This window comes from Gopherus evgoodei, chromosome 22, assembly GCF_007399415.2.
Source record: "Gopherus evgoodei ecotype Sinaloan lineage chromosome 22, rGopEvg1_v1.p, whole genome shotgun sequence".
NCBI classification, from domain to species: Eukaryota; Metazoa; Chordata; order Testudines; family Testudinidae; genus Gopherus; species Gopherus evgoodei.
In genome coordinates this window covers 3,826,065-3,836,318 of record NC_044343.1, presented here as the reverse complement: position 1 = coordinate 3,836,318, position 10,254 = coordinate 3,826,065, and the positions used below count along the sequence as shown (strand labels likewise).

Below are 10,254 nucleotides of genomic sequence, written 5' to 3'. Positions count from 1 at the left end.
ATAAATTTAAATAAAAACCCAGTGCAATTATCACATAGCCCCCCCGACCACATTGCTGATCAATATTGATGAACTTTATTTGAATGCCCCGCCTTCTTTTGGCTCCTTCTGCTCTGATTGGCTAGTTCCCCTGTCACTCCCTGGCCCGCCTACCGGCCCCTCCTCTCTTGCTCCCCGTTACTTGGAGGCCCCGCTAAGAAGGTTGCAGCCTAACACGGCGGCTGTGCTGGGTCCTCCTTCCTGGTTGGGGTGCTGGACGCTGATTGGCTCTCCCTGCTGTCAGTCACGCCGTGGCCCCCTCCAGTCCCCGGCTGGGGCTCGGCAGCAGGTTGGGTTGCGCGGCGGAGGTTGGTGTCTGAGGCGGCCGCGGCGGCGGGTTCCCCTCCTCCGCCCCCTCGGTGCCCCGCGCCCTGCGGAGGGTGAGGAGGGGTCGGGCTGGGCTGGGCCCCGGGGCGGGCGGGGGGAGGTTCTCGCCCAGCCCGGGAAGGGAGCGACGGGAAGTCCCGGCACAGGCCGCGGCCTGGCGGAGCCCCCGCCCCAGGGACCCCCTCGGGGCCCGGCCGGGCCGGAAGCGGGGTGGGGGATGGGCAGGGAGTTGGGGGATAACAGGGGGGATGGGCAGGTAGGGCGGTGAGGGGACATGTGGAAGTCCTGGGGTGATGGGGGGGGCTAAGGGTCTGTGGCTCGGGGAGAAGGGAGGATACTGGGGGAATAAAGGGGCATGTGGTTGGGGAGTGGAGGGTAACGAGGGGTATGGTGGCATGTGGATAGGTGAGTTTGGGGTAATAAAGGCATGTGGGGGTTCTGGGGTAATAAGACAATAGGTATGTGGAGTGAGGGGAATAAAGAGGAATGGGGTAATTAATGGAGGAATGTGGGGAGTTGGATAGGAGCGTTTTCAGATAACTGGGGAGCGGGTACTTGGGGATATAATATGGCTGTTGGGGACAGCTGGAGACCATGGGGGTAATATGAGTTGTATGTGGGGCTGGTAACATGCATATAAATATGCATGGTTATAGTGCGTGTGTGTGCGACACAAATGTCAGGATATTCTAGGAGTAGTGGAGGGCTGGAAGGTAGTAAGTGTGGAGTATTGGGGAGCCGTTAGATGTCGGTGGGGTATATCACTGACAAGGAGTTGATGGCTGGTTGACAGTAGCTTGCTTGTTCTTTTGGGGGAGTATTTTGGAGGGGTGTGAGATGGATTGTAAGTCACAGGCTAGTTTAGGTAGGAGTAATTGTAGTCAAGGTTTTCCTTTTTTTTTGAGGTGGACAGGGGCTAGGCAGGTAATGTGGTGTTGGAGAAAGGATTCCCCTCCCTTGCTCTCTGCATCTCCTTGTTGAATTTCAGGCTGAGGTGGTATAGAATGGGGAAGCCAAATATTGGCAAGTGTTCTGGAGGAGCATGGGGGTTAGGAAGGGAAGAGTTTGTGAGTGAGGGGGTGTTATGGCTTATTCTGGAGGCAGTGGATTTCCCCTCAAAGTTGTTTCATTAGACTGTCTTGGAGGGTCTAAACCCTAGGGTTTACTTTTGTACTAGGCCATTGCTAGCAGATGTGATCTTAAAATAGAAACAAAGAGGAAAATAACTAATTAGGTTATATTCTAGTGTTAGATTTATTTTGTTCTTTGTATCTTTTTATATTAGTGATTGTTTTGATTTAAATTCCCTGTCAGTACAACTTTAAAAAAAAATCGTGTGGAATTGCACTTGATGGATGGATCTTGGTGAAACTGACAACCTAGACCTATTTGTTTATAGATGTAGGTATTTAAAAAATGTATTCTGACAAATACAACTCTGGTGACTTTACCAGTAGAGGAGTTGACTTCCTCACAGGCCACAGGAAGCAGTAACTTGATATTTAATCTGAGTCCAACTCTGTAAGAGAACTCGAGGTCCTTCCAGTAACCGTTCTTGTGTTGGTTTTCTTTTGAAGCATATTAGCTTTCAAAACATCCTTAGCCTTCCAAACAGCATGGCAGTGAACTAAGACTCTGATTCTGCAGACTTAAAGCATATTCTTAACTTTATGTACTGTGTGTAGTCCCATTGGCTTCAAGTATGTGGGTATATATTTTTGTAGGATTGGGGCCTGAGTCAGCACAGCTTCCTAAGGCAAACAGTCTGCTGCAGTTTAACGTCACGGTGTTACCTAGATTACTTCAACTGTATTTATGGCCAGTATGAAATATACTACACACAATAACACTGACTAAATATTTAAGTACAGCTTTTTTTGTATAAGTTTTCTCTCATGCCTTTTATAACTCTAAAACAAACAAGAATAACACTTTTTTGTTTGTGGTCTTCCAAGTGTTGTAACATGTTACAACTTCCAAAGGAAGCAGTTTTTAAATGTACTTCACATGTTCCATTTGTAATGTTCCTTATTTCCCCATTAAGGTAATATTCATACTTTTGTCTTCAAAATATTTTAAAAGCATTGACTAAATGTTCACAACATAGAGGAAGTTTTACAGGTGGGGAAACTGAGGCACACTATTACTTGTTCTAGTCTGAGACAAGCAGAAAGAATGACACAGTGGTTAGGTGCTAGCTTGGGACTTGGGAGACCCAAGGTCAGTTCCCTACCCTACACAGACTTCCTCTGTGACCTTGGGCAAATCATTTAATCTCTCTGCATTACAGTTGCTCATCTGTAAAATGGAGATAGGGCAATGTTACTATTACTCAGGGGTACTGAGGATAAATACAGTAAAGATTACAAGGTGCTTAGATACTGTTGTAATGGGGGGCTGGGTAAGTTCTAAAGATATGGGAAAATAGTGTCAGAACTGATGAGAATTTGGGGAGTTCTAGCTCCTGGCTCCCAAACTCTAACTACTAGACACTGTTCCCCTCAAACTTGAGCAGACACTCTGGCCTTCAGAAAGTATTAAATGCCATTTTTCCCCCCACTGCTGGTGAAAGTAGCCCACTATTTTGTACAATGAAAATCATGTAACTGAATTTGTCACTTTTAGTAATAGGGGGAGTCATGATTCCTCATACCAAAAGACATCCCCTTAGCACAGTGGCTGGTCCGTTGAGCCTTGGTGCTGGCAAAATGCCTTGGCTTAACTGGTTGTCATTAGAATAGTTTATGCTTTGTGCAAGGCTTGAAATAGTCACTTGTCCACTTACCATTAACTAGTGGGAAGTTTTCCCTGATGTGTTTGGGAGGGGGTGGAGAAAAGGAGAATTTAAGCTGCCATTTAAAAAAAACAAAAAACCTTCTCGTCCTTTCAGCTGTGAAGAAATGGCCTTTGTAGTGCTATTTTACGGACTTTGCAGACCCTGGTGTTGTGTAGAATTGACAACTGATCAGTTTCACTATTGCTATTCAGAATCCTGGGGGTAGCAATAAAGCTGAAAAACAAGCATGACAGTTTCACTGTATTGCTGCTTGGAAAAAGGAAGGCTCTGGGGAAGGATGGCCCAAAAATGGTGGTTGCTAGAGTTGCAGAGAAACAGTCCATAACAGATGAGGTATTTTGGGTTAGCGCAGCTGAGGGGTAGGAAGAGAACTCTTCTTTAAGAGCCATAGGGGGACTTAATTTTATCAGACTCTTGCTAAGAAGATAGTGATATGAAAAGTGAACCCCTCACAGAGTTTCAAACAGAGTGCTAGGATCCCTAGGATAAGAAGCTATAAACTGCAGCTTGCTCCAGTCCATGTTTTGCCTGTGAATGCTAGAGGTTTGCACCAGCGTAACTACAGTGGTGGCTAGCCATGAATGCTTGAAATCCTTTGTCTGGACAAGGTCTGTTTCCCCATCTCTAAAACAGATGAAAGGGTTGAGACTTGACTAGCTACTGTTCAAACAAGTGATTTGAAGTGCAAAGTGTTAAATTATCATTTGCCTTGTCTAATATGTTTAGCCACATGCATTTTTTAACTTGAGTGGTACCCTGACCTGTTGTTTGTCAGAAAGTGTTGAATTTGAAAATTGCTTGTATGACTGGTTTGTAACCCTCCTGATAGGTTAAGAGACCTAACAGGTGGTAAACACTGTGTTGCCAAGGTGATGTGTTATGTTCTCCTCCTCCTTTATGGATCTCTTAGTTTGATGTGCAAAATGTCAGAAGATATTAAAGGGGGGAGGGAATGATTAAGAAAAATGTAAGTAATGTTCCTTCCCACAGTGCTCTGTGGTCTCACCTGGTTAATAAATTAAACCTGTTAGAGAACCACCAGCAAAGCTGAAGAGGGCATTATTTTTAAACACGTCTTCATGCTGGTATCCTCAGCTTATTAAAAAAAAAATAATAATTACCCAAACTTTTGCAGCATAGATAAAATTTAAAGGGCCAAATTCTGCCCTTGGATTCATGTGTGAAACTTCTTTGACTTCAGTGGGAGTTGCATGTGCATTGCATATGCATATCTGAGGGTAGAACTTGTCCCAATTACTCTGAGCTAGCCTACAGCACTGTAGATTTTATTGCTATCACATGAGCATTCCACCTTTCTGTTTGTTCCGGTTCAGTTCAATAAGTAGCTGTGGCACTGCAGCAGCTCTTCCTCTGTTTACCCAATGGAGTCTTCAGGACACTTTTTGGTCATGGATGTGGCTTTGATGTGGGGACTTCAGTACCCCAGAAGGCTAAGACCAACAAACAAAAAGAGTCTTTGGGCCTGGTGGGTTCAGCTTTCAACCCCCTTCCTCTCAGGTGGTCCTCAGCTGCAGTGGCTTGGCTTAATGACTACCAGCCAGTTCCTAATAACAAAACAAACTGTCTGACCTACCCTTCCTCAGGAAGGCACTGGCAGACTGTAGTCTTCAGGCAGCTCCCGGCTCCACCCAGGCTTCTTTCTGAATGTGGGGACTGCCAGTCTGCTCTCCTTCCCAGTCAGGAAGTTGTGCTCCCTCCTTTTAACTCCTTCTTACATGCCTAAGGACCAGTACAGGTGTAGTGGGGCTGGTGGGGGCTCCATGCAGCTCATTAACCTGTTCCTGGCCAGTGCAGGGTTTATATATCTCATCATAGCAGCTTAACAAAATATGCAAGAATAGATGATAAACTTGATGTATACACCAGTTATGCAACTTTCTTTCATGCATGAGTGTCTGAGGTTTCTAGTATTTAAACTTCTTATATTATGGGATAGATTATCATGACAAAGGGGTGTCTTTGTTTCGCCTTATTTTAAATATTACCTGTATTTTGCAACTAGAATCACAATTATTTTAAGTCAAGAGAGGAGACTCCAAATGCTCAGGAAAATCAAGAGAAAATCTGCTTAATTTTGAAAATGTTGAATATTCACTACACTGATTTATTTCAGTAAATAGAAATCTTAGAAATGCGTGTTGGCCTTCTTCAATACAAATGTCTTGTGCAGAGCGGAAGCAATTTTTAAAGCGTATGTGGAGTATGTTTTTGTGTGTTAAAATGGAAACCAGATTTTTTTTTTCCTGAATTGGGCTACATGTATGTCACTGATCTTAAATATGTGTTTGACTGAAATAGCTCCAATAGCTCATTACTATCTTTGGACTAAACTTGTTCTAAATACTTTCTATGAACAGCTTTTTAAAACTACTGTTTACAAAAAAAGAGGAAATTCAGGCAAACTGTTAGTGTTGAGACACAAACCGGGAAACTTAGTTAAGGCAGATGCTGTCATATAATTTGCCCTCCCCCCCACCCCACTCCAGCAGCCTCTGCCTTATTCTGACCTGTCCTGTTGTATATTGCTTTGCAAAATCTTAAGCTTTTCAGACGTGTACTTGGAAATTACTTTTGTTTAAAATATTAAGTGTAAAATCTGAGAACTCTTGAGTCACCTATGTACTGTTCTACTTTGTTATTCCTATAGTAGGAGGAAAAAGGTTGAAAATGGATTTGTGAGTGTGTACTCTTCGAAAATAACCCACCCCTTTTAGTGTGAATATGACAGTAACTGAACTAGAGGTCTTAGTGCAAGCAGAATTTCCTTCATTTTTGGTCCTGAAGCTAGTGTCATGAATACAGGGCCTATGACAGTTGCAGGACGTTGTTCATCATACTCGATACCTTGCCCAGTCCTGCTCCAGTCGCTATAGAGACGTGACACCCCTCTCCTTTCCATTAGTCCTCCTGGAACAATCAGCATGAGAAATGAGCGTTCTGTTAAAGTTCTTCAAATGTTTTTCAGCTTATCCTATTCAGAGGACTTAAGATCTATTTTTAAACATATAGAAGAGTTGAGATTGATGTTTTGTTTTCCCCCCCACCCACAAAGCCCGGCAGGATTTTTGTCCATTTCTGCTTGCTTTGCTCTTGCAACTTAGTCCTTGGGTGTTTTCTGTTCTTGTCTCCCCCCAGCATGTTACCCTTTCCTCTAAAATCAGGCAGATGTTTCTCTTCAGATGTCATTCAGCAATTGCTTTTACAGAAAGTAGTTTTTTCTTCCTAGTCTGGTGGGTGATATCATGATCCCTGCACTGTGCTGGTGGTGAAATTTCTGTTTTTGCTGGCAACAATCATGTTTTTGCTCTGTAGGTCATGACTGTTAGTGGATTACTGAAAAGGAGAACTGTGAGACTAGCTGTGGTACACCACTTGGACATTTCCAAACACAAATTCTGTTAACTTTAAGATTACTATGTAATTGTTTGTTTTAAAAGCAGTTCTGAGAGCAAATAGTTACAGGATTTAAATGTAGAAGTTTATGAAAAATCCTTAGTTAAGGTTAATGAATGCAATCACTTCTCTGATAGTATTGTCATTGTTAAATTTAGAAGACAACATTTTGCTTTTGTGGTATCAACCACTCAAACAGGCAGTATTACTTGGATGTTTAAGGGCGATTGTCTACTCCATTAAGTGGAAAAGTTTATTCCATTGAAGAAACTGATCAGTGGAGGTAGGATCAATCTTTCAAGAGGATCACTGCCCCTTTCCTCCAGCCTCATCACAATAGGAAGTTCATAGTATATCTAGAACAAAATGTTGGCAAATCATTTTCCTATGAGTGCACTGAGCCCCGTGGGGGACATTCTACAGAAAGTTTTGTGTTGGGCTAATAAAATCAGACTGATTTAATTGCCAGATAATCCAGATTAAACATTGTTGTCATTCCAATCATTGAAATCATATGTGGAGGTATGCTGTTAATTTTGACCCATAGCTTCCTATTGTTATAAAATATTGGCTTTTAAATCTTGAAACAGAAGGTATGTTTTCAGCAGGTAGTATGTAAAAACAAACAAAAAAACAACAAAAAAACCCCCATTGTATAGTACCTGTTAGATCTAGGAAAAAAAGTGGAATAAATCTTTTGGCACTGTGGATGTTTTTTGCTTGAGGAGAAGTAAAACCATGTTGCTTGGAAATGGGGAAACAAGTGTTCTATAAATATTCTTCTTCTTTTTTTATTTAAATGAAGTTGCCGGAAAAAGCAAGTAGGGATCAGAAGAATATGCTGAACCAAAGGAATAATGTTAGAGCAGGTTGGAGGGCTAGCCTAAAAGGAATAGGAAAGACAATGGAGCCAAGTGTGGAAGAAGCTGTAGCAAATTGAGGGCCACAACCGAAAACGAGTCCAATAGTTTGGAATCTCATTTCATTCACATGGTTTTGGGACCCTGTGAATTGGTTTTGTTGAAGTTTCTTATAACTTGCTTAAATTGTTGCTAACAGACAAGGACAGAAGTAGCCCTCAAAATCATGATGAAATGAGCATAGAAATCATATACTGTAAACTAAGCAGACAGAAGCTTCTCTGGCATCCTGTTTAAGGCCAAGTTTGTGCTGCAAAGATTTATAGGTATAGCTATTGGTCAAGGGTGTGAAAAAACCATACCCTCAGCTGACAAAGATATTTCTGCAAACCCCCCAGTTGTAAAAGGAGCTATGTTGACAGAAATTCTGTTGGCATAACTAATATGTATGGGAAGGTGGTGTTACTATAATGGCAGAAACTCCTTGTATCAGCATATGCTGTGCCTACACTACCAGCCTCTGCTGGTAGCCATGCTGATTAGCTATACTGGCAAAGCCTGTGTAGCATGGACTAGGCCTAAGTCTGTCTTGTGTGACGTAAAAGTTATTGGAGACTGAGTAGGAAGAATGGATGTTGAACATGAAAAAAGAAGTGTAGTGAGGGTAAGGAAATCTGTCACTGTGCCGTGAACAGAGTGTGACGATTCAGAGTCTGAACTACAGTTAACTTAATTCTAAATTTCTTGATTTAAAATAGTTTTTAATTGCAATAATCTAACATGTTTGGGTTTATATTCTTAAAACTCTTAGTTATTTTTTGTCTAGGGCAATGGTTCTCAAACGTTTGTACTGGTGACCCCTTTTATATAGCAAGCCTCTGAGTGTGACCTGCCTTAAAAACTAAAAACACTTTTGTATATTTAACACCATTATAAATGCTGGAGGCGAAGTGGGGTTTAGGGTGGAGGCTGACAGCTCACGACCCCCCCATATAATACTTTGTGACCTCCTGAGAGGTCTTGACCCCCAGTTTGAGAACCTCTGGTCTAGGGTATCTGTGGTAACTCCCAGTCTAAATTACTCCCTTTCTTCACAGTTTTTAAATATTGATACTGTCTCTTTATGATAGGAAAGCCACTGGCTTGATTTCAGATAGTTTCCTGTCAAATATTAAGTTGGAGCCTAGACAGACCTGGAACACAAAAACGCAACCAAATGAGGAAAAAACTCTAAGTGGCAGTTGGCTTCCTGCTTTTTCCACATTCTTCCAGTTTACAAATCTTTTGCACTGTTTTTTAACACTTTGCAAGCAGTTTCTATAACCTGCTATTTTGCAAAGACAGGTGCCTCTTTCTCTCTCCATTGCTTAATCTCTAAAACCTGTTAGTCTGGAGCAGTCACAATGCTTTCAGCAGAATGTTTGTATCTAGAAACACTTCTTTTCGCCCCCATGCCATAGTTTGGAGGGTCTAGAGTGTCTCATGTATATCTAAGGACATGCGTTGTACATTCTTTGCAGGATACTGCCATTTCATTTGGGAAGTCAGGCAGTTGGCAGGGTCCGAGAATGCACTTTATGGCACTAAGTGTGCCGAAACCAGGGCTCTCCACTTAATCGCCATTTATCATAACCAAAATCCACCACATAACTGGATTTTTAACTAAGTCTTGGAGGGTGGGGCTTGGATCTAACAGTACCTGAAAATGAGCTAATGGTTCTCTGCAGCAAGGGTATGTATTAAAAGCTGATGATATGTTTTAAAGAAGTGCACTGTTTGCACTGGCTGAAGAAGTACAAAAGGTCCTGTAATTCCTGTATTTTTCTGGGGGAAGACAATTCTGTTGGTAGCTGCTGGCAAAGACAGGCAGGGTGGGTGAGAAGAATCCTTTTTGGTAGATTACTTAATTTTCATGTATAAATTAGGTAATGGAGTAAGAACAGAAATATTTGCTTTGAGGTTAAGGATCAAAAAGGAGCATTAAAGCTTACTTTCGTCAAAGGAACAGAAAACACCAGTCCAGCCAGAAGGACTGCAGTAAATACCCAAGGGTTTCCTTTCCTTCATGGACACAGTATGTTGACCCTGATAGACTGTCCTCCCTCCTGTCTTTTGGGAAGGAGGCATTCTAGGGTTGATGAATGCAGTCTTTGTCTGTGTTGCAAACCCTTTCTAAGCAGGGAAGTGGTTAGTCACATGTATCATTGCTTTAATGGAAAGCTGTTCCCTTGTCACATATAGGTAAGTACATCATGTAGATGCTTAATTTTATGATTCAGGGTTTTTTTTTTGGGAGGTTGGGGTGTGATTGGGGAGAGGACCTGGGGAATCATTTTTTTAAAGTTTGATTGTTTTTTTAATCTTTGTAGGCTAGATGATAAATGTTGCTGATTGCTTCTCTTCCTCTTTGATGAAACAGGTTTTAATTATGTGTTTACTTATGTTGGACAAAATTAGGATTCCAGATCTTACTGCAACATAGCGTTCCCTTCTCTTGACACCCTTGAGGTAGAACAGTGTCTTTTTGTGTATTCTGGTTTATTTTGCCTTTTACCCCAGAGCTTTCTAAAACTGGGAAGTTTGTATTTTCTTTTTTATACTATAACAATCTGAAATTACAGACATATTCAGCTTTGAAAGAGCTTCCTTTAGGTACTAAGCAATTTTATATACTGAATTGTTTTTTGTTGTTGTTTTTTCTTGACCTTGTCTTTAGGTGGTTCTGATTTCTTCTGGACCTCTTTAGGAGTTGGGCTACTCTGATTGAATTTTCACTTTGTTAGTTCAGGTTCAAGACCATGTATTTTGACTTTTCTT

At 41.8% G+C, this 10,254-nt stretch overlaps 1 protein-coding gene across 4 annotated transcripts in view; it reads left to right on the top strand.

Moving 5' to 3' along the window:
* The first annotated feature begins 222 nt into the window (after window positions 1–222).
* Window positions 223–10,254, top strand: part of GNG7 (G protein subunit gamma 7) — a 134,475-nt gene continuing 124,443 nt past the window's right edge. For 2 of the 4 annotated variants that reach the window (XM_030540822.1, XM_030540818.1), the window contains exon 1: window positions 337–419. The gene's annotated coding sequence lies outside the window, so the exon portion shown is untranslated. Of the gene's footprint in view, window positions 420–10,254 lie in introns of all 4 variants that reach the window. The other 2 variants (XM_030540819.1, XM_030540824.1) reach the window with 2 other exon arrangements.